Source organism: Eschrichtius robustus, chromosome 5, assembly GCF_028021215.1.
Source record: "Eschrichtius robustus isolate mEscRob2 chromosome 5, mEscRob2.pri, whole genome shotgun sequence".
Lineage (NCBI taxonomy): Eukaryota > Metazoa > Chordata > Mammalia > Artiodactyla > Eschrichtiidae > Eschrichtius > Eschrichtius robustus.
Genome location: NC_090828.1, coordinates 50626205 through 50650854, shown reverse-complemented (window position 1 = coordinate 50650854; position 24650 = coordinate 50626205).

Genomic DNA, 24650 nt, shown 5'->3' with positions numbered 1-24650 from the left:
GGCAGGGGACTGGGGCTAGCTGCACGGAGACATGCCAAAGGGGCTGGAGTATGGAATGGGCCGCAACTGGGGGTTGTGCAAGATGGAGTCTGGGTGCCCATTGTTAACGCAAAATAACTTAAAGACTTAAATATAAGGCATGATATCATAAAACCCCTAGAAGAGAACATAGGCAAAACATTCTCTGTCATAAATTGTACCAGTGTTTTCTTAGGTCGGTCTCCCTAGGCAATAGAAATAAAAGCAAAAATAAACAAATGGGACCTAATCAACTTATAAGCTTTTGTATAGCAAAGGAAACCATAAAGAAAACTAAAAGAAAACCTAAGGACTGGGAGAAAATATTTGTAAGTGATGTGACCAAAAAGGGCTTAATTTTAAAAATATACAAACAGCTCATACAACTCAATAACAAAAAAAACAAATAACCCAATCAAAAAAGGAGCAGAAGACCACCACCATTTACCCTGCTGCTGCTGAAGAGCTGGAATGGGGAGGGTCCTTCATTATTATCAATGCTGTTTTTCAATAAAAATATGTAAAAGTTTTACCAGAGCAGTTTCACATTCCTCTTAAATACTCTTCAAAATAATCAGTGTATTTTAAATTACTACATGGTGAAAATGTTATTGCTTCCAGAGTTAGCATTTTCTTTGCAAAACTGAAACCGCTAGGTGGTGTTCTGGAGGGGTAGGCTCCGAGGAGCTCCGGTTCTTTATATCTGAGCATAGAAAGAATTCAGCGAGAGGCAAAGTGATAGAGAAGAAGTGATTTATTAGATTAGGATGCTTGTGTGTCTTACAAGCGGGCAGGCGCCCGAGAACTTAGTGGGCCACAGTTTTATAATCAAAGGAAAAATAGGGAGGGGGGAAAGACCACCTTCTTCCTCATTCTTGAGTAGACGTCATGCTTCCATCATCAACTCCTCCTCCAGGTTGGGTGGGGGAGTTTTCGTGTCCCTAGGTGGTCAAGCCAGGACTGTCATGGCGCTATGGAAAAATTATTTCATGTCTCAGTACAATGAGCGTCTTTCACTTTGAAATTTCACCTTTCTATAAATTATTGTTTTTTATGTGTGCAGAGAGCATGTCATTAACTTACTGAGCTCATTGGGCAGGATGTGGGTCTTATTCCACCATTGTTTTATTGTTTTGGGGCATGTCTCATGCTCTGTTGCATGGTTTTGTTGCTAAGCAAGCCTGCTTTCTTGAGTGATATTAACTTACAGGGGTCTCCCATACTTTTTTCTTTACACACAGTCCTCTAGTGGGATCAACTGTTTAATTACCTATTTTGTCCCTTTACTCTCTCCCTACCAAAACCAAGCTTTAGGTGTTTCCATTTTTAAGAAGATATTTCCAAATCTAGGTTTATTTGCATAGCAAGATTTCTCTCTTTTTTGTGCCCTCTGTTAAGAGGCAATTGTTTTCTTTCTTAAGACTGTTCTCTATTCTATGTTCACATAAAAGGGTCCTCTATGATGACTAAGAGGATCCCAGAGGCATGAGGACAGCGTCTTTAACAGCTACAGGTACATATTCTGCCCTTCATGTTGATGTTTCTGATAGATAGCACCATTGCCCTAATTCCTTTTTGTTCATCATCACTTACTTTTGTCTTGTTATAGAAAACACTCTCAGGCATTTTAATATTGAAGACCTTTTGTTCCCCCCCATGCCCATTTCTTCTACGATATAGTAAATATAGACTCTAATACTTTTCTCTTGTTCTTTATTGGCCAGAGGAAAGTAAACAACTAGATTGTGCTCAGAGTCTGTCTCATGCCTCATTAGGTACTGGGGGTAAGCAGATGGCAGTAGCATTACGTGGCTCTGCAGAAACAACTGATTTATATTTATGAGCAAGTTATAGTCTTTAAGACATGAGCACCAAAGTCATGAATGGTGCCATATACATCAAAAAATGAAAGGTGTTTTCTTGTTTGTCATGAAATAACCCATGCATGTAATTCCTTTGAGGGGAAAAAATAGTCGATTAGAAGAAATTGATTTTTTAAAACTGTGGTATATAGTTGTCTTTCCAAAATCAGTGATTTGGTTGCATTGGCAAAAATTAAAAAGCACAAAAATGTTAACATCTATAGCTCAGAAGAGTGTGAAAGTTCAAATTTTTCTAGCTTAAAATATGATCTTTTTATCCTGTTTTTACAGAAAACGTTCTCCATTTGGAAGAATGCACCTGTTTCCCTTTCCTTAGAGCAAAATTCTTATGTTTAGAAATGTGTATCTTAAAAAAAAAAAAAAGTGTGTCTTTAAATGATTTCACTGATGATGAATGAGCGCCATCAAGCATCCTCTGGTAGCAGAAGGCCTGGGTGGATGATGTTAGCCTTTGTAGATCTGAGATTAAGAACAGGATACCAATTGGATTTATTAGACAATAATAATAACCTTGCATTTTACAATATTTTACCCTTTACAGATGGCTTTTTCTTAATAAGCGTGGCAGGTAGTTTTCAGTCTTTTTAGGGCAAGAAGACCACATCAGAAGTTAATTTATATGGCTAGTAAGTGGGAGAAAATCAGGTTAAAATTTCAGTTTCCTATGCTAGGATCCTAGAGTCTAGGTCTTAATTCTAATCTTGATTTTAGTTATTTATAATTGCTTTTCCAAAAGGCTATGAGGAGAAGTGTCCCTTGATGGCTTAGCATCCTTAGAGCATAGAACCTAGAACTTGGTTTCAAAGGCCCTGAGTTCTAATTTAGGCTCTTTTAACTTAGGAAACATGCTGCCTTCAACAGGTTTCATACCCAACAGTCCGCAAAATATTTCTCAGGGGACTACAAAATGCAAAGTATCATATTAGGCACTGTGGCACCAACAAGTAGGAAAAGTTGTGTATCTCTAAGGCACTTATAATCAGCTTTTGGAGATGAGGTTTATTGTAAATGTTCAATTCACACTGGCATTAGAATATCATAAGGCAGTTGGGTCATTGCATCTCTAAAGCTGAGATCTCTTAGTCCTTCCCTCTTTTTTCTTTTTATTTATTTATTTTTTAAGTGAGAACTCAAGGCTTGGAGAAGTAAGGTGACTTGTAATGGGGGTTCTAAGGTAGATTAATAGCAGAGTTGTGCTTAGACTGGGGTGCTTTGGTGCCTAGTTGAATGTTTTTCTATTCTGCCCTGCTGAGCTTCTATAGGAGTTGGGCAGACTAATTTTTTTTCTTTCTTTTTTCCACATTTCTATTTATTATACATGTAGGACAACAACTTCAGGAATAATGAGAAAGTAATATATAAAACTTTAATAAGAAATAGAGATTACAAAATAATCATTTAACCTTTTATGCAAATGCTTAAGCATTTTCACACACTTGTTAAATAAAGCATACATAACTCAAAATGCTAAATAATTCTAGTTTTTGAATAAATCCTCTAAAGAATATGTTGGTGAAAACTCAGAATTATCTAGTAAGGTATGCATGGCCTTGTGTATTTAGTATTTATCATAGATGTCAAAATAATCATGGTTAAAACCAATTTAAGCATTTATAGAATACCATTTAGATTTGGGCAGACTATTAATGCAATATGTTCCAAGAAGGAAAAGTCACCCATTCTAAGAAAAGTCCATGGAGGATGAGATATCTGAGCTGGCCCTTTAAAGATGTGCAAGGTTTAGGTAAGGAGAGTGGGAAAGGCTTTCCAAGGCAACCAAATAGAATGGCTTAGCAGATCAGGGACTAGACAATATAAATGAGGTCGGTATTTTCTCCTGTTGGAAAGTAGTGGGAAGGAAAGCTTGGAAATCTAACTAAAGAGTGAAATCATGGTGACATGTTAGGGAGATTTATTTTGTAGTGGAGAGCAGAATTGATGGAGTATGTGAGAAACTAAAATAAGAGAGGCCAAGTCAGAGATTATTTATAGTTTAGGTATTAATGATGACAGCCCAATGGACAGGGTCATTGTGGAAACGAAAAGAAAGGTATAGGTGTGAGAACTCTTGAAGGAAGGACTGAAAAGAATTAATAACAGCTTGGATTGGGGAAGTGACAGAGAAAATGCAGGCAAAGGAGGCTTGACGCTTGAACCTTAATGGGGAAAACAAATGAGAAATGAACTACCATGAGCAGAAAAAGAGAAATTAGAAGGAGAAGCCAGTTTTGAGGGGAAAGTGATAATTTTATCGGGCTTTAGGTTGAGAGGGTAATGCCCAAGTAGAAAAGTTTAGAAGGTAGACAGAAAGAGACCTTGTATTCAGTAAAGAGATCACAGATTTGGAAATTATCTACTTAAAAAAATGGTAATTGACATATAGCAGTGAAATTAAACTCTGAGAACTGGAGTGTAGTAGGAGAGCTTTGGGAAACACCTACCTCTAGGGGGAAGGAGCAGGGGAGAGAAGTCAGTACAGGGAGTCTAGATGCCAAGGACCTGGGTTGGCCTGGAAGCAGGAAAATCAAAGTGTGAGACAAAAATTCAGTTTCAAAAAGAAGGAGGTGGCTAATTTTAACAAGAGAGTAAAAATGTATTTATAAAGTTTTCTGTTAAAAGAATATGAAGGAGAAATGTAATAATCCTTGTAGAATGGGCCCAGGAAGTCTGTTAAAGCTTGTAGGAATATGTAAGTAGGAGACATTTCTAGAGCTTGGTCAGGTGGTTTTCCATATTTCCTAAAAAAAAAATTCAAGAAAATAAACAAAACTCAGTCAAATAAACTTAAATAGATGTATAAAAAATACTTTTTACTGGTGAAACTATCAATTTCTCTGTTTTGTTTCATCTTCATTTTTATTATGGTGTTAAACTTTCACTGTAATTTTTTAAAAGCAGAATTCCTAAAAAGAGGGTAAAGGAATTGAATTAATGTTCTTTAATTTCTCTGGGGAATATTACCCCAAAGAAAGAACAAATAGATTTTGGTAGGTGGACGAAAGAAATTTTTTTTCAGAGAAGAATGACTTAGTAATTCTAATTTAGAATATTTGAAGTGCAGAATCTTCATTTCCTAAACCAGTTTGGAAAAAAGAAAGAGTCTTTAAAATTAGCATAGCATTTTTTTAAATTGGTGAGAGTAGGGAGAGGTGTGAATTATAGCTTTAGATGTGTGGAGAATTTAATAAGAAGTTTAGTAGGTTTACTGTGAACTCTTGACATTCCAACTTAACATAATTTTCATTTTCTTTTTTTATATCTGCTATTAGAACATACTTGGAACTAATTTCTAGAACTTCACTTACTTGAGCTTCCTACTGCTTTTTACATGTCTTCATGTCTACTGTAAAATGATAGAAAAATATTTTATACATGAATTATTTTAAAAATAATAAGTCAACAGAAATGAAGTTTATTTCCTACATTTGTAAATAACTTCTTAAGTTTTATGGAATGCTTGTCAAGACTGAAAAAAATAAACCTGTCAAGATTTTTAAAGATAACACTGAAAGGTTTTCAAAGCCAAGATACATTTATAAAATAGTTTGTTCCATTTTTCTGATTTATATTAGAATTATTTTTACAGTGTTGATTCTTGTTTTGGATGATGAAATTGAATAAATGTTATTAAGGACTTGAATTTTGTTTGGAATATTGTCTGTATAGCAGATAAACAGACCTACTGCAGATTTGAACTCTGGACCCCTATGTCGAATGGGAACTTTTTGCTTTCATACTACCATATTTTTTTCCCTAGGATTTCTTAATTTTCTATCTCAGAGTCTGCTGCATCTGTATCTTATTCTAAATGGAAAAGAAAAAAGTCAAAAGTAGGGATTTTTAGAAAAATTTTGGACAGGAATATTTAATTTGGCATGTATTTAATGCCTGCATAATAAGCATATGGCAAGATTGAAATACAATAATATCTCCTCAAACATGAGATCCCAATATAAAAATTTGAGATCAGATGAAGTAACTTTGTAGCTCATTTTGGTAACTTAGATTTTAGATTTCACTGTGTGTGAATTGTGACTAATAATTCTGGAGATACTTAGAAAAAAGGCAACTGGGAGTTGGGATATTAAAAAGGGAAGTAAAACTAATGGTAGAAAAGGAACAGAAATTTTTATAACAACTGGGAAAGATACTGAATGATAAGTGAAAGAAAAACTGGGCTTTAGAAAATTCCCCATAGCTTCCAGGAGGAAGGGAGGTTACTTGGTTGAGACCTCAATGTGCTAAGCACCTGGAAACCTGGAGAGATCAGGAAGCTGGCGGTGGGGAGATGGGAGTCAATTCTGAGTCATAAAGTTGAAAAGACCATGGTCATTTAGATATAGTCGCAGACAAAGAAAGAAGATGCTTTGAAGTATTTGTGTTATCTGCAACAAAGCTTAATTAATTTATAAGCATGTCATTAATACTGGAGAAGAGAGGTGGCGGGAGAGGGAGATTCCGAAAACTTACAGCATGCAGGTGTATAATACCTATTATTGCTAATTTTGATGTGTAAAATGCATGGTCAACATCTTTATTTAGTATGCTGTTTTCATAATTTTGTTTTACAAATGTAAAAGTATTTTTTAGGCTTCTCACAGATTTAGCTATGACATTGTTTTCTCAACCCTGTTCTTCTCCTATTGCTTTAATTTTGACTGTAAATTATGCCACACGAATTTTTCTGGACTTGAACCCCCATGGTTTGGGGAAAACTGTTACATGTTTCAAGAAAAATTGGGCCAAGTTTGTATAAAAGGATTTAAAAGAGTAAAGCTGGACATACCTAAAGCAATTTTGGCTGATTTCCAGTAGCCATAAAATAATGCAATTTAAAATGGACATGTCTAACCTACCAGTGAACTTTCAAAATGAAAATTTCCACCTATTAGACATTGAGACAATCTTTCCCCTCCCAAAATCCAAGTCTTATCACCGTAAAAGCTGAGATTCTCTGCTAAGAGCCTAGAGTAACCTCCTTTAAGTCCTGGAATATAAAGGTGAAGATAGATATACCTTTATGTAACTTTGGGTCCCAGGGTTCATGAGCCCTTGAATATAACTGATCTCATATTAATAGCCAAATTAATAACCACATTCCACAGCTCTGAGTCACATTGCCAAATCTCTTCAAATAGTATCCCTCGGATACTGTCCTCAGATACAAGTATGCTGACATTTTCTACTTTGGTCTCCTCACCCAGAAGCTCTGGCACAGCTGCTGTTGTTAAGGGTACATCTTTCCATGTGGCCAGCACCATCTATACTGTCTTCCCTTACATGTGCTCAGGCTTCAGCTTAAATGCCACATACACAGAGATGGCTTCCCTGTCCTTTCTCCATGACTGCCACTGTAGCTCTTTGTACTTCTTCCTTGCAGACTTGCATACTTGTAATTATTTAAGTGATTTCTGTCTTTCTTCAATTTTAAGACATGCCCTACCACAACATTTTTAACATTTAAAAATTTTGATGTTTCTTATAATTGAAAAAAATCATTTTAGGTGATAAATAAATATATTATATATGTATTTTTTAATCATGGAGAAGTTATTGAAACAATGGTGTATCTTACAATTGAGAGCATTTTGCAACTTGCTTGGAATCTTTTTTTGGGAATGTGATTGGGTCTGAATATATTAATTACTCATTCTTTTAAGTTCAGCCTTATTTGGCATTAAGAATCCAGGAAATTTCTTCATCAAATTATGAATTATTTCATTCATAAAAAGTACTGTACAATGTTAAGGTACAAATGTCACAGTCAGACCTGGCTCTTGTCTTAGTCATGCTGAGGTAATATGGTCTATAAATATAATTGGTATATGGTATAATATGGTATTATATATATGTATGCAATTGATTTTTTTCAATTATAAGACACATCACAAATTTTAAAATGTTAAAAAATGTTGGAGTGGGCATGTCTTAAAATTGAAGAAATACAGGGACTTCCCTGGTAGTGCAGTGGTTAAGAATCCGCCTGCCAATGCAGGGGTCACAGGTTCAATCCCTGGTCCGGGAAGATCCCACATGCCACGGAGCAACTAAGCCCGTGTGCCACAACTACTGAGCGTGTGTACCTAGAGCCCGTGCTCCGCAACAAAAGAAGCCACCACAATGAGAAGCCAGTGCACCGCAGCAAAGAGTAGCCCCCGCTCGCCACAACTAGAGAAAGCCCGCACACAGCAATGAAGACCCAACACAGCCAAAAAAAAAAGAAAAAAATTGAAGAAATACAGAAACTATTTTTTTTTTTATAAATCACATTAGGATTTTTTTTAAAATTAATTAATTAATTAATTAATTTATTTATGGCTGTGTTGGGTCTTCGTTTCTGTGTGAGGGCTTTCTCTAGTTGCGGCAAGTGGGGGCCACTCTTCATCGCGGTGCGCGGACCTCTCACTATCGCGGCCTCTCTTGTTGCGGAGCACAGGCTCCAGATGCGCAGGCTCAGCAATTGTGGCTCACGGGCCTAGTCGCTCCACGGCATGTGGGATCTTCCCAGACCAGGGCTCAAACCCGTGTCCCCTGCATTGGCAGGCAGATTCTCAACCACTGTGCCACCAGGGAAGCCCCAGAAACTTTTAAATAGAGTATACATATAGATTGTAAATATATATATATATATATTTTTTTTTTTTTTTTTTTTCCCCTTTCTTCCCTTCTGTGTTCTAAACTATAAGGGGACTGGAGAAAACTCTTGTTCATCCCTCTCCAGTGACTAGCACAGCACCCTGCATGTAGCAGGGCCTCAGTAAATATTGAACCGATTGGACCTTTGTCTTGCTCATTCTTCTTTTGATCCTAATGACACTCAGGTAGAAAATTAGTTACCTGTGGACAGGAACCATTCATTTATTCAACAAATAATCATTTTGTACCACTAATCACTGTGTGAGATGCTGGCATATATATATATATATATATATATATATACACACACACACACACACACACCCCATATATATATAGTGCTGGATCATATATAGTGATGGCAGGAGTCCCTGTGACAAGTTCCTGTCATAATTAAGTGGAACAAATAATTACATTATGCGGCAAGTGCTTGAATAGAGGCAAATATGAAAGTAGCTGAAGAAGTGTGACTGATTCCCTGGAGGAGAATAGGATAGCCTCACAGAGTGGGTAGCTTGGAGCTGTACCTAAATGAATGAGTAATTATTTAATCAATTCATACCCAACACATTTCTCAAAGCAAATTGCAAAATACATACAATGCAACAAAATAAGCATAAAAAGATAAATCAGTATGATTAGAAAATAAAGTTCAAATAATAAGATGGAGCCAGAGGGAGACTGAATGCAAAACTATTTGCCATAAAGTCCTACACAGTTGCCCATTCTATGTGATTACATGTTATTATATAATTCTTTTATATATATATATATACATATATATATATATACACACACATATATATGTATATGTATATATCAACTGGGAATTCAGGGAATGGTGGAATGGTAAGACAATCTGTTTTCAGTAATGAATCCAGTGGTTGTACGCAGAATGGATTGAGAGTCAGGGGAGAGAGCAAGACTAGGTGTAGGGAAACTAAGAAAACCAATTAGGAAGCTCTTGGGATAGGTCAGTTGTGGGCAGTGAGGATCTGAACTAGGGCATTGGCAATGGTGGTATACAGTTAGGGAACAGATTTTGATTCTAGGAAATCAGGACTGCTTTCACCTGTGTTTTGTTTTTCCCTTCAATGGCCATACTTTTTTTGTTGTTGTTGTTCAACAGATATTGCTAGGGGGACCACAGATCTGATATTCTAATAACTTATGCATTGTATTTTGGGCTGTAGCCTCAAGGACAGTTATTACACATCAGTCAAAACTGAGTATGGTATGTTGTGTTCATCTGGTGGCACTGCTTAGGAGAGATAGAATTTCTAAAGGTTATGTCAACTCTGATTTCTACCAGAAGATCATGGATCTGCTTTTGATCCCCTGAAAACAGATGAATAGTTTCGCTTGGTTTCTGAAATTATGAGAGGTGTGTGCACCTTCAGTTTCTAATTGCTGAGAAGCTATGACTTGGTGATCTTGAAACTGGCAGTTATAATTTCACTTTTAATAACTTGTTCTGACCAAAGCAGACACCTCTCAAGAGAAAGGAAAACGTAGATACTGACTGTCAGGAGTGTATAAAAAACAACATAATGTGATTTCACGTCAGCAGATTTGCCACAAAAATTGATTAGTGCATCTTAAGGTGGGACAGGCCTAAGAGGAATTGGGTGAAAGTCCAACATAGTTCCTTTAAAGGGTGATTATTCTTATCATCCACCCTTTTCCTCAGCATTCTGCCTTTGTTCTACCTTACTTTGACACTTTCCTTTATAAATGTGAGTGTGCCTATACTGAATTTAAATTGTGAAACAGTTACACGAGTTTAAAGTATTAATGACTAGTTAGGCCATTATTTTGAAACAGCCAAAAAAAAAAAAAAGAAAGATCATTATGAAAGAAAAATAGGATCACACAGGAATTTTAAGACAAAAGTATCTCTGTTTAATGTCTCTGTAAAAGAAGTAGGAAGCATTTTCTGTGAAAACTGCTAATTATTTTGGTTTTCCATAATGAAAACCTGTGATGTTTAAATGTCTCTGTTCATTAGTTTACTCTGTTACACTGGTACATTTGTTTGCTTTGTGTATTTTCTCACTTTTCTGCATCAGATAAGAGCGATATCATATCTATGAGTTTAAAGTTTTTTGGAAATGATGGCAATAATCGCTTGACCTTGAGAATCGATGACCTTTAAAATTGTGTTACTTCAGGATGAGAAGGACTATTCCAGTCATCCTTTTGGTCTGGTATTTCATTTATCATCATGTATCTTGGAAGATGGTTCTTTATTCTGCTTTGTCAGAAACATCCACAAATCAAATAATTATTGATATACACTTGGTAACTTATGTCTAGAAATAAATTTAAAGGTTACTAAAGAAATTAACCTTGGTAACAATTGTTTTTGCCATGCTGATGGCTCTTAAGGTATGATTTAATTGTACATGTCTGTGGAAGGCTTCTCAATGATACTGCTGTTCAAACAAGAAAAGGGACAAGGTTCTAAGATCAAACACCAGAAATAGCATGTCCTGTCACACTCAGAGTTCAAGAATTTTTGGAGCCCAGATTTTTCTTAAATTTGATCAGAACAGGGATTGTGAGTTTACTTACCCTCTTTTTTCACCCCCTGCCCACTGTCTGCTTTGCCTTTGCTTGTGCTGACTTATTGCTTCTTGTTTTCTCCTCACAAGCCTTTTAGTATGTGGTAGAGGTATGCAGGAGAGTTTACAGCTAGGCTCAAAAACACTTCCTACCTGAGTCACTGCTGCAGATTTAGGTGTGCTGATTGATCTTCTATCTAGAGTCCAAGGCCTCTGTACCTGTCCAGCAAGTTCTGTCCGCCCTCATCGGCTGTCTTCTCACCCCTCACCCAGGTGAAAGTCAGATGTGATTCAGCAGGCAATGCACAGTGTCACAGTGGGCAGACCCAGATCTGCCTTGGAAGGTATACCAGCCAGGTAATCCTGCGATCCCAGGGGTCTGACCTTGTTTCTTAGCTTTCTAAGCCACACTGACTCTTTGGTGTTTATTCTAGAATTGATGGACAAAGAAAAGTCCTCCTGCTCGTTAGGTCCTTTCAGAAATGGCAATAAAATATTAGCAATCAGGGAAAAATAAAATTAATAGTAAATTTATGTAGTAAATTCCTCTGAAATTGGCTAGGTAAAATAGAGATGGAATACTGAGTACCTATTTTGTGCTGTGCTCTGTGCTTTTTCCTAGAAGTCTTGTTGGAGAAATTCCTTCATGTCTGTTGTCTGTCTTCTCACTTGCCACGCTTTCTGTCAGACTGCTCACCTCTCGTATTTGCTAGGCTGCTTGCTATTTTACACGTTTGGCATCATCCCAGTTTTGACTGACTCCAGGAAGCCCTGAGATTTCTGTAGGTACGATGGCAATGTGGTAAGGAAGGAAAGGGACTGACTGCAAGTCGTGATTGAGAAAATGCACAGAAAAAGACCTTAAGTAGTAATTATATTTCTTGGATGAGACCATTTCTCCCTCTGCCTAGGAAGGCATTTATTTTCCCTCTTCTCATTACATATTTACATAGTTACTATGGATGGCTAATGTGATATCTTCCAATTTTGAAACATATAAAATTTTGAAACATATAAAATTGTATTCTAACAGGAGAAGAAAACTTCCTTTCACGGATTTCAGAACACCAGTGGTACTTCCAAGATATTTTATTAAAAACATCTCTATCTAGTTCTCACTGACTTACTGTTGAACAGTCTGCACCATCTCTCAGATCTGCATTTCCCTGTTGGCCTCGTTCTCGGGGAACACACCTCTATGTAGTGAGAAACATAGCCCCTGCAGCTCTGGGTACATGGTCCTTAAGTTAATGATCTTAGAGGAAGCATGAGTGCTTTTACAGAAAGCTTTCACAGAAGTTCTAGGGGCATGTTTGATTGTCCTGCCTTGGGGCATGTGCTCCTTCCTGGGGCTGGGTCAGCCTGACCTGAATCATATAAACTGAAGATTACTGCAGGGAAAGTGATTCCCCAAAGGAAAAGCATACTAGGCAGACACATGAAGGTCTATTTCAATAAATATGATAAAATTTTTAGATAACTGGATGAGGTTATTAAGAAGTAAATGAAGTAGGAAAAACTTATATCTGACTTAGCAACTGATGTGAGGGTGATCTTTTCCTGGGTTGTTTTCTGTCCCACTGTAATGAAGACTCTTAACGGGCTAACAGTTTTATAGGATTCCAAATGGGAACATTTCTTTTATCTGATATGGAGTATATACATAGCGTTTCCACTAATATTTACTGAGTAGTTTTTTTCCCTCTAAGGCAGTGATCTTCAGTATGGAAAAGTAATAGATTAATACTTTCAAATTTAGATAACACAGAATTATTAATTTTGTTTGATCCCTATAGGCTAGAAAAGCAGATTGATACAAAATGAGAAAATGTGTCTTCACAATTTTTAATAGTGAATGAGTATAGCCTTCATCAGCACTATAAAGGCAGCTAATTAATAGCTAGGTAATAGTTATGTATATTTATAAATGTTTAACTAAGTGTTTTAAAAAGTTCCACTAGAATGTAACCATCCTTGTGGAGTCAGGCAGCTCTCAATACATACATGCTCACGTACACTCATCTCACTCACAGGGCTCAGAGTGACTGCTTTCCTGGAAAGGAAAAGAAAAGAAACAGCTTTGTTACTCAGTTCTCTGGGAGGAAGATTACTGGGACGGGAGGATGAGGTTGTAGTGACTGAGCTGCTCTGGGAGGGTGTTGGGGGGTGGGAGAGAGACAGCTGAACTTTACCATCCCTCAACAATGTCTCCATAACTCCTAGGAGTCACAGACATACAGTTTGAAAAACACTGAAATAAAAATTAATAATGGGATTAAAATCACTTTATAGCATTACTCACAATGAATTCCTTGAGATAGATACTCATCTGTGGTTTTCACTTGTGTGTATATATGGTGATATTAATAATATTTGACTATTGATGTGATATAGGCACCCAACCAGCACTGCTAGTCAGAGCAGACTCCAGGTGTAAACATCTGGAACACCTTACAGGTATGTTTCAGCTGGATATCATCCCTGTATACCTATATGCAAAGTTATGAATATTACTATTAATAAATATTTTTATCTGTCAAAATGCATACTCTATTTCTATTTCAGTCTATTTCATTTATATCAAAATGATCTCTGGTAAAAAGTTTTACTGGGAATTTTATAGTTTCCTAGCTATTGAAAACATACATATCTAATTTGTCATTAGATATATTCTACCTAAAGACTGTATTTTCTTGGAACATTAATTATCTGATTGACTAGCTGATGGTTAACATTAAGTCCACGAATATTTCTAGGCTCCTACTGTGAGCCAAGCAATGTGTTGGTCTCTGGATACACAACAAAAAGGATAAGGTTGTTACCCTGTGGGCCTTATAGCTTCGCTGGGGGTATGGAAAACAGACAATTTCAAAGCAGAGTAATAAATTTAGCTGTCCTCAAAAAAAAAAAAAAAAAAATTTAGCTGTCCTCCACGTAGAGCTGAGTACTGTATCCAGGATACAGTTATCTCATATTGGCTATAATTCTTTATGCCTCATTTACCTTGTACATTATTTGAGGGTAGGAACATTATCATTCTAATGTTGGCACCTTGAGTAATGCCTGTCATGGCATGGATGTTAGGGGTTCGATGTACCTCTCATCCCACCTTCTTTTTGAATTTTGGTGTGTATACGTAAGACTTACTACACAAATGTGAACAGTATTGTTTTCATTACTCTCTTCCAATATCTCAAATAAACTACATTGGGGAACAAGGCTTGGATCAGGAAGTTTATGAGGACTTCCTACTTCCTATCCACTGAGTTGGAAGTAAGTTTTGTACTACATACCTGGCCTCACTTTATCACCCAGTTACATGCAACTAGTCAATAACCCACAGCGTTGGACACAGATAGTGGAAGAAAGCCCATAACACATGACAGGAGGTGAGGGGCCAAATTCCTGCCTTTAGGCATATAGCCCTGCCCACCAGTAAAACATGAATGTCAGGAATGTCAGTCAATGTCAATACATGTCAGGCTCTCAATCCCATTAGCCATCCCTCCTTCATATGCTAAAATGACTATTTGCAAACAAATTTTCTCAGCATATGTAACCGTATACACTTAGTAACTGAAAATCTGCAAGTTCCATTCAAGCAAAGGTTTGGATGACTGTCTGACTGAAATATTGTATACTATTGGATGGATGGTTGGACCTGATTATTTAAAAGTGCCATTTAACCCTGAGAATCTATGTTCCTTTATCTTTTATATTCATTTCACCTGAAATTATTCAGTATCCTTGGGATTTGGTAGGTCTGGACTAGGGAGTATTCCGGTTCACGGAGCGGGACTGGCCTATGAGGAAATTCTATTTCTCTTAGGTTTATTTTCTTTCACTCAGTATTTGGCCTTGCTGCAAGATGGGCACAGATTGGTTGCAAATTGTAACCAAATACTGTAGGCATCAATGTATATGCATGAACACCAAGAAAGCTTTTGCTTAATGAGAATCTGTGAGCCCTTTGGTGTATTGGCTATGGTCTGGTGACCACCAAAGTTACAGGATGAAGCTTTAGTTAATTTCTTTATTAGGTATGATCTCTATAAACTATAACTGTCAGATAATGCCTATCATGATTTTGGAGAGTAATCTAAATCTTGATCATTTGCCTGAAAAATATGGAGAAGTGTATTAATTCTTAAAATATAACATGTTTAATGAAGATTGGGGATAAATGATCTCATTGATTGGTGTGTACTTAGCAAACAATTTCAGGTATAGTAGGACATGAATACTGTAGGAAGGAGTGCTGAGTCTCTTGCCTTGAGGCTGTATGGCAAACACACAATTCTTCTTGCTCATTTCCTTGTTTATTTATAACACTTTTATTTAGGATGGATTGATGGGTACTGAGGGAAATTATGGGGGGGGGTGATAGAGGGGCCAGCTAAAGTGCCCAATCTAACCTTTGGTATTTGCCTTTGTTTTTTACTGAGAAGAATTATTTTCAGTCTTTATGTATCAAAGTTCATTTTAATTTTATTTATTAGAGCAACAGTTGATATTTTTCTGGTACCATTAATTCAATAGTTCATGGAAGAATTTTAGATTTGTTGGTCATATTACTGTGAATAGAATGGTACAGAGCACAATAAAAAGGCTAGAAAAATATAATGCATTGTGGCTTAAACCTGTAATAACATTATTTTATAGGAAATATGTAAAGTGTTATGTATATTTTAACATTAGGTTAACAAATAAATATTTTGTTTCAGAGGAATTTCTGGTCAGGAAATTGAAATTTAGCAATTTTGAGGCAATAGAATTAAAGACGTCGACACATTCACTGTTGGATAATTATATAACCTTGTAAAGTTTCAGGCTCTTGCTTCCTATTTTTTGAAAAATGGAAAACTCTCTGGCTCATTATCTTTTGTTGTATATGGCCCCATGGCCTTATTTAAGTATTTTTCTGAATGACTCTATTGAAATTGCTTCAGCAAACTTGCCAGGTAACAACTTTTCACAGATTGATGATAATCCATGAAGAAAAGTTCTTTCGTGCACTTATCTGTGCTCTGTTCTTTTTTTGTGTTATTATGAAAATATCTTTCTATTGTAAATTATAACACTCACATGGACAAGTGCAAAAAACATCAAAGCATAGTATAATAAATTGTTACAAAGCAAACGTCTCTGTAACATATTCTAGGTTAAAAATTAGAATATGAACAGCTTTCAAGAAGCCACTCCTCCCAGGTAATTCCTCTGCTTAGTGAGAGGGTATCACTGTACTGATTTTTTTTTCTCTCTTTTTCAATCTCAGTTCCCCCTCTTCTATTTTTATGCAAAAGCAGCCATCTTCATGAATTTGATGAGTATCCTTCCTCTCCAATTTTTATGTTTGCAATAAATCTGCATACACATAAACAATGTATGACACTACTTTGTGAGTTTACAAATTTTTCATAAATAATATCATGCTGTATATGTGTCATTCTGATGCATTATTCAATATTACATTGTAAAATCTTTTCATATTGTTACATATAGTTTCGATTCACTTTGTTATATAGCAGAAACTAACACAACATTGTAAAGCAATTATACTCCAATAAAGATGTGAAAATATATATATATATATAAAATTACAAAAAAAAAAAAAAGAAACCACTGTACTGATTTTTGTGATCAAAATGCCACTGCATTTCTTTCTTATTTAACCACCTATGTATGCATTCCTTAACAATATAGTTTTTGAAATTTATATAAATTGAACTATACTGCAAGTAATTTTTTTTGCCTTGTTCTTTTGTTCAATATCATGTTTAAGATTCTTTGATCTTTTACTTCATTTTGAGAAACTTTGTTTTCCATGTGAGATAATCGTCAGGATTGCTTGGGATTGTCATTAGCAGGTATTTGTCTCACCTCTTCTCTTTTCTTCCCAAGTTTTGTTCCTCTAGTTGATTTTTTTAATGCACAATTACAGTTAGACTCTAATTTACTTGCCATGATCCTGTTTCATTTGTAGAGGATTTTTGATTGCTGTTTTTTCTACCCCTTGGATTATCGTGTAAATTTATAGAGTGCAAAGATTTTGAACAGAAGGGAAAGGATTAGATGTTGCCCTTTAGAATGACTGAATAAACTTACTAGAGAAGCATATGGTATGAAGTATGGCATGAAAGGAACTGACTGATAACAAGATGATTTCAGGGAAAAGGGTGTCTACAGTTTCAAGAAAAGAATCAACAAAGGAAGAAAAACAGTTGGCATCTTCATATATAGTAACCTTTTGTCTTTGTTGCTTGGAAAATTCAGCATTCTGACAAAACAATTTCAAACTTATGACAGTGCTAGAGAAATAGGTTGATTGAATGACATATTCAATATATACAATATATTGAATATATATTGAATATACATTCAATATATCTTCAAAATATTCAATCAAATATTTTAAAAAAAAATTTTTTTTAAACATCTTTATTGAAGTATAATTGCCTTACAATGGTGTGTTAGCTTCTGCTTTATAACAAAGTGAATCAGTTATACATATACAATATGTTCCCATTTCTCTTCCCTCTTGCATCTCCCTCCCTCTCACCCTCCCCATCCCACCCCTCTAGGTGGTCACAAAGCACCGAGCTGATCTCCCTGTGCTATGCGGCTGCTTCCCACTAGCAATCTATTTTACATTTGGTAATGTATATATGTCCATGACACTCTCTTACCCTGTCACATCTCACCCCGCCCCCTCCCCATATCCTCAAGTCCGTTCTCTAGTAGGTCTGTGTCTTTATTCCCGTCTTGCCACTAGGTTCTTCATGGCCTTTTTTTTTTTTTTTTCTTTTTTTTTTCCTTAGATTCCGTATATATGTGTTAGCATACTGTATTTGTTTTTCTCTTTCTGACTTACTTCACTCTGTATGACAGACTCTAACTCCATCCACCTCATTACAAATACCTCCATTTCATTTCTTTTTATGGCTGAGTAATATTCCATTGTATATATGTGCCACATCTTCTTTATCCATTCATCTGTCGATGGACATTTAGGTTGCTTCCATGTCCTGGCTATTGTAAATAGAGCTGCAATGAACATTTTGGTACATGACTCTTTTTGACCTATGGTTTTCTCAGGATATATGCCCAGTAGTGGGATTGCTGGATCGTATGGTAGTTCTATTTGTAGTTTTTTAAGGAACCTCCATACTGTTCTCCATAGTGGCTGTATCAATTTACATTCCCACCAACAGTGCAAGAGTGTTCCCTTTCCTCCACACCCTCTCCAGCATTTATTGTTTCTAGATTTTTTGATGATGGCCATTCTGACCGGTGTGAGATGATATCTCATTGTAGTTTTGATTTGCATTTCTCTAATGATTAATGATGTTGAACATTCTTTCATGTGTCTGTAGGCCATCTGTATATCTTCTTTGGAGAAATGTCTATTTAGGCCTTCTGCCCATTTTTGGATTGGGTTGTTCGTTTTTTTGTTATTGAGCTGCATGAGCTGCCTGTAAATCTTGGAGATTAATCCTTTGTCAGTTGCTTCATTTGCAAATATTTTCTCCCATTCTGATGGTTGTCTTTTGGTTTTGTTTATGGTTTCCTTTGCTGTGCAAAAGCTTTTAAGTTTCATTAGGTCCCATTTGTTAATTTGTGTTCTTATTTCCATTTCTCTGGGAGCTGGGTCAAAAAGAATCTTGCTGTGATGTATGTCATAGAGTGTTCTGCCTATGTTTTCCTCTAAGAGTTTGATAGTGTCTGCCCTTACACTTAGGTCTTTAATCCATTTTGAGTTTATTTTTGTGCATGGTGTCAGGGAGTGTTCTAATTTCATACTTTTACATGTACCTGTCCAATTTTCCCAGCACCACTTATTGAAGAGGCTGTCTTTTCTTCACTGTATATGCTTGCCTCCTTTATCAAAGATAAGGTGACCATATGTGTGTGGGTTTATCTCTGGGCTTTCTATCCTGTTCCATTGATCTATATTTCTGTTTTTGTGCCAGTACCAAACTGTCTTGATTACTGAAGCTTTGTAATATAGTCTGAAGTCAGAGAGCCTGATTCCCCCAGCTCCATTTTTCTTTCTCAAGATTGCTTTGGCTATTCGGGGTCTTTTGTGTTTCCATACAAATTGTGAAATTTTTTGTTCTAGTTCTGTGAAAAATGCCAGTGGAAGTTTGATAGGGATTGCATTGAATCTGTAGATTGCTTTGGGTAGTAGAGTCATTGTCACAATGTTGATTCTTCCAATCCAAGAACATGGTATATCTCTCCATCTATTTGTATCATCTTTAATTTCTTTCATCAGTGTCTTATAATTTCCTGCATACAGGTCTTTTGTCTCCTTAGGTAGGTTTATTCCTAGATATTTTACTCTTTTTGTTGCAATGGTAAACGGGAGTGTGTTCTTAATTTCACTTTCAGATTCTTCATCAGTAGTGTATAGAAATGCAAGAGATTTCTGTGCATTAATTTTGTATCCTGCTACTTTACCAAATTCATTGATTAGCTCTAGGAGTTTTCTGGTAGCATCTTTAGGATTCTTTATGTATAGTATCATGTCATCTGCAAATAGTGACAGCTTTACTTCTTCTTTTCCGATTTGGATTCCTTTTATTTCTTTGTCTTCTCTGATTGCTGTGGCTAACACTTCCAAAACTATGTTGAATAATAGTGGTGAGAGTGGGCAACCTTGTCTTGTTCCTGATCTTAGTGGAAATGGTTTCAATTTTTCACCATTGAGGACAATGCTGGCTGTGGGTTTGTCATATATGGCCTTTATTATGTTGAGAAAAGTTCCCTCTATGCCTACTTTCTGCAGGGCTTTTATCATAAATGGGTGTTGAATTTTGTCGAAAGCTTTCTCTGCATCTATTGAGATGATCATATGGTTTTTCTCCTTCAATTTGTTAATATGGTGTATCACATTGATTGATTTGCGTATATTGAAGAATCCTTGCATTCCTGGGATAAACCCCACTTGATCATGGTGTATGATCCTTTTAATGTGCTGTTGGATTCTGTTTGCTAGTATTTTGTTGAGGATTTTTGCATCTATGTTCATCAGTGATATTGGCCTGTAGTTTTCTTTCTTTGTGACATCTTTGTCTGGTTTTGGTATCAGGATGATGGTGGCCTCGTAGAATGAGTTTGGGAGTGTTCCTCCCTCTGCAATATTTTGGAAGAGTTTGAGAAGGATAGGTGTTAGCTCTTCTCTAAATGTTTGATAGAATTCGCCTGTGAAGCCATCTGGTCCTGGGCTTTTGTTTGTTGGAAGGTTTTTAATCACAGTTTCAATTTCAGTGCTTGTGATTGGTCTGTTCATATTTTCTATTTCTTCCTGGTTCAGTCTCGGCAGTTTGTGCATTTCTAAGAATCTGTCCATTTCATCCAGGTTGTCCATTTTATTGGCATAGAGTTGCTTGTAGTAATCTCTCATGATCTTTTGTATTTCTGCAGTGTTAGTGGTTACTTCTCCTTTTTCATTTCTAATTCTATTGATTTGAGTCTTCTCCCTTTTTCTCTTGATGAGTCTGGCTAATGGTTTATCAATTTTGTTTATCTTTTCAAAGAACCAGCTTTTAGTTTCATTGATTTTTGCTATTGTTTCCTTCATTTCTTTTTCATTTATTTCTGACCTGATCTTTATGATTTCTTTCTTTCTGCTGGCGCTGGGGTTTTTTTGTTCTTCTTTCTCTAATTGCTTTAGGTGCAAGGTTAGGTTGTTTATTCGAGATGTTTCCTGTTTCTTGAGGTAGGCTTGTATTGCTATAAACTTCCCTCTTAGCACTGCTTTTGCTGCGTCCCATAGGTTTTGGGTCGTCGTATCTCCATTGTCATTTGTTTCTAGGTATTTTTTGATTTCTTCAGTGATCACTTCGTTATTAAGTAGTGTATTGTGTAGTCTCCATGTGTTTGTATTTTTTACAGATCTTTTCCTGTAATTGATATCTAGTCTCATAGCGTTGTGGTCGGAAAAGATACTTGATACGATTTCAATTTTCTTAAATTTACCAAGGCTTGATTTGTGACCCAAGATATGATCTATCCTGGAGAATGTTCCATGAGCACTTGAGAAAAATGTGTATTCTGTTGTTTTTGGGTGGAATGTCCTATAAATATCAATTAAGTCCATCTTGTTTAATGTATCATTTAAAGCTTGTGTTTCCTTATTTATTTTCATTTTGGATGATCTGTCCATTGGTGAAAGTGGGGTGTTAAAGTCCCCTACTATGATTGTGTTGCTGTCGATTTCCCCTTTTATGGCTGTTAGTATTTGCCTTATGTATTGAGGTGCTCCTATGTTGGGTGCATAAATATTTACAATTGTTATACCTTCCTCTTGGATCGATCCCTTGATCATTATATAGTGTCCTTCTTTGTCTCTTGTAATAGTGTTTATTTTAAAGTCTATTTTGTCTGATATGAGAATTGCTACTCCAGCTTTCTTTTGATTTCCATTTGCATGGAATATCTTTTTCCATCCCCTCACTTTCAGTCTGTATGTGTCTCTCGGTCTGAAGTGGGTCTCTTGTAGACAGCATATATATGGGTCTTGTTTTTGTATCCATTCAGCCAGCCTGTGTCTTTTGGTGGGAGCATTTAATCCATTTACATTCAAGGTAATTATCGATATGTATGTTCCTATTCCCATTTTCTTAAATGCTTTGTGTTTGTTATTGTAGGTGTTTTCCTTCTCTTGTGTTTCTTGCCTAGAGAAGTTCCTTTAGCATTTGTTGTAAAGCTGGTTTGGTGGTGCTGAACTCTCTCAGCTTTTGCTTGTCTGTAAAGGTTTTAATTTCTCCATCACATCTGAATGAGATCCTTGCTGGGTAGAGTAATCTTGGTTGTAGGTTTTTCTCCTTCATGACTTTAAGTATATCCTGCCACTCCCTTCTGGCTTGCAGAGTTTCTGCTGAAAGATCAGATGTTAACCTTATGGGGATTCCCTTGTGTGTTATTTGTTGTTTTTCCCTTGCTGCTTTTAATATGTTTTCCTTATATTTAATTTTTGACAGTTTGATTAATATGTGTCTTGGCGTGTTTCTCCTTGGGTTTATCCTGTATGGGACTCTCTGTGCTTCCAGGACTTGATTAACTATTTCCTTTCCCATATTAGGGAAGTTTTCAACTATAATCTCTTCAAATATTTTCTCAGTCCCTTTGTTTTTCTCTTCTTCTTCTGAGACCCCTATAATTCGAATGTTGGTGCGTTTAATGTTGTCCCAGAGGTCTCTGAGACTGTCCTCAGTTCTTTTCATTCTTTTTCTTTATCCTGCTCTGCAGTAGTTATTTCCACCATTTTATCTTCCAGGTCACTTATCCTTTCTTCTGCCTCAGTTATTCTGCTATTGATCCCATGTAGAGTATTTTTAATTTCATTTATTGTGTTTTTCATCATTGCTTGGTTCCTCTTTAGTTCTTCTACGTCCTTGTTAAATGTTTCTTGCATTTTGTCTATTCTATTTCCCAGATTTTGGATCATCCTTACTATCATTATTCTGAATTCTTTTTCAGGTAGACTACCCATTTCCTCTTCATTTGTTAAGTCTGGTGTGTTTTGACGCTGTTCTTTCATCTGCTGTGTGTTTTTCTGTTGTCTCATTTTGCTTATCTTACTGTGTTTGGGGTCTCCTTTTCACAGGCTGCAGGTTTGTAGTTCCCGTTGTTTTTGGTATCTGTCCCCAGTGGCTAAGGTTGGTTCAGTGGGTTGTGTAGGCTTCCTGGTGGAGGGAACTAGTGCCTGAGTTCTGGTGGATGAGGCTGGATCTTGTCTTTCTGGTGGGCACGTCCACATCTGGTGGTGTATTTTGGGGTGTCTGTGGCCTTATTATGATTTTAGGCAGCCTCTCTGGTAATGGATGGGGCTGTGTTCCTGTCTTGCTAGTTGTTTGGCATAGGGTGTTCGGCACTGTAGCTTGCTGGTCATTGAGTGATGCTGGGTCTTGATGTGGAGATGGAGATCTCTGAGAGATTTTTGCCGTTTGGTATTTCGTGGAGCTGGGAGGTCTCTCGTGGACCAGTGTCCTGAAGTTGGCTCTCCCACCTCAGAGGTACGGCCCTGATACCTGGCTTGAGCACCAAGAGCCTTTCGTCCACACGGCTCAGAGTAAAAGGGAGAAAAAATAGAAAGAAAGAAAGAAGCTATAATATAGTGAAGTAAAATAAAGCTATTATAAAGCAAACCTATACAGACAAAATCTCACCAGAAGCATATACATATACACTCACAAAAAAAGGAAAAGGGGAAAAATTAATATATCCTGCTCCCAAAGTCCACCTCCTGAATTTGGGATGATTCGTTGTCTATTCAGGTATTCAACAGATGCAGGCACATCAAGTTGTTTGTGGAGTTTTAATCCGCTGCTTCTGAGGCTGCTGGGAGAGATTTCCCCTTCTCTTCTCTGTTTGCACAGCTCCCGGGGTTCAGCTTTGGATTTGGACCCACCTCTGCATGTAGGTCGCCTGAGAGCGTCTGTTCCCCGCCCAGACAGAACGGGGTTAAAGGAGCAGCTGCTTCGGGGGCTCTGGCTCACCCAGGCCGCGGGGAGGGAGGGGTACGGAGGAGGCGGGGTGAGCCTGCGTTGGCAGAGGCCGGCGTGACGTTGCAGCAGCCTGAGGCGCGCAGTGCGTTCTCCCGCGGAAGTTGTCCCTGGATCACGGGAGCCTGGCAGGGGCGGGCTGCACAGGCTCCCAGGAGGGGCGGTGTGGAGAGTGACCTGTGCTTGCACACAGGATTTTTGGAGGCGGCAGCAGCAGCCCCAGCGTCTCACGCCCGTCTCTGGGGTCCGTGCTGATAGCCGCAGCTCGCGCCAGTCTCTGGAGTTCGTTTAGGCGGCGCTCTGAATCCCCTCTCCTTGCGCACCGCGAAACAAAGAGGCAAGAAAAAGTCTCTTGCCTCTTCGGCAGCTGCAGACTTTTTCCCGGTCTCCCTCCCAGCCAGCTGTGGTGCGCTAACCCCTTCAGGCTGTGTCCACACCGCCAACCCCAGTCCTCTCCCTGCGATCCACCGAAGCCCGAGCCTCAGCTCCCAGCCCCGCCCGCCCCGGCGGGTGAGCAGACAAGCCTCTCGGGCTGGTGAGTGCTGGTCGGCCCGATCCTCCGTGCGGGAACCTCTCCGCTTTGCCCTCTGCACCCCTGTGGCTGCGCTCTCCTCCGGGGCTCCGAAGCTTCCCCCCTCTGCCACCCACAGTTTCTGCCCGCAAAGGGGCTTCCTAGTGCGTGGAAACCTTTCCTCCTTCACAGCTCCCTCCCACTGGTGCAGGTGCCATCCCTATTCTTTTGTCTCTGTTATTTCTTTTTTCTTTTGCCCTACCCAAGTACGGGGGGAGTTTCTTGCCTTTTGCGAGGTCTGACGTTTTCTGCCAGTGTTCAGTGGGTGTTCTGTAGGAGCAGTTCCACGTGTAGATGTATTTCTACTGTATCTGTGGGAAGGAAGGTGATCTCCGCGTCTTACTCTTCCGCCATCTTCTCTCTTTGCCTCCCTTTTTAAAGATCCTTTTTCCTAGGCATTTCCAGAGGGAAAATTCTGAAACTAAGACTGTCACTTTTCTGTTTAAAATCAATGTTTATTGTTTAAATT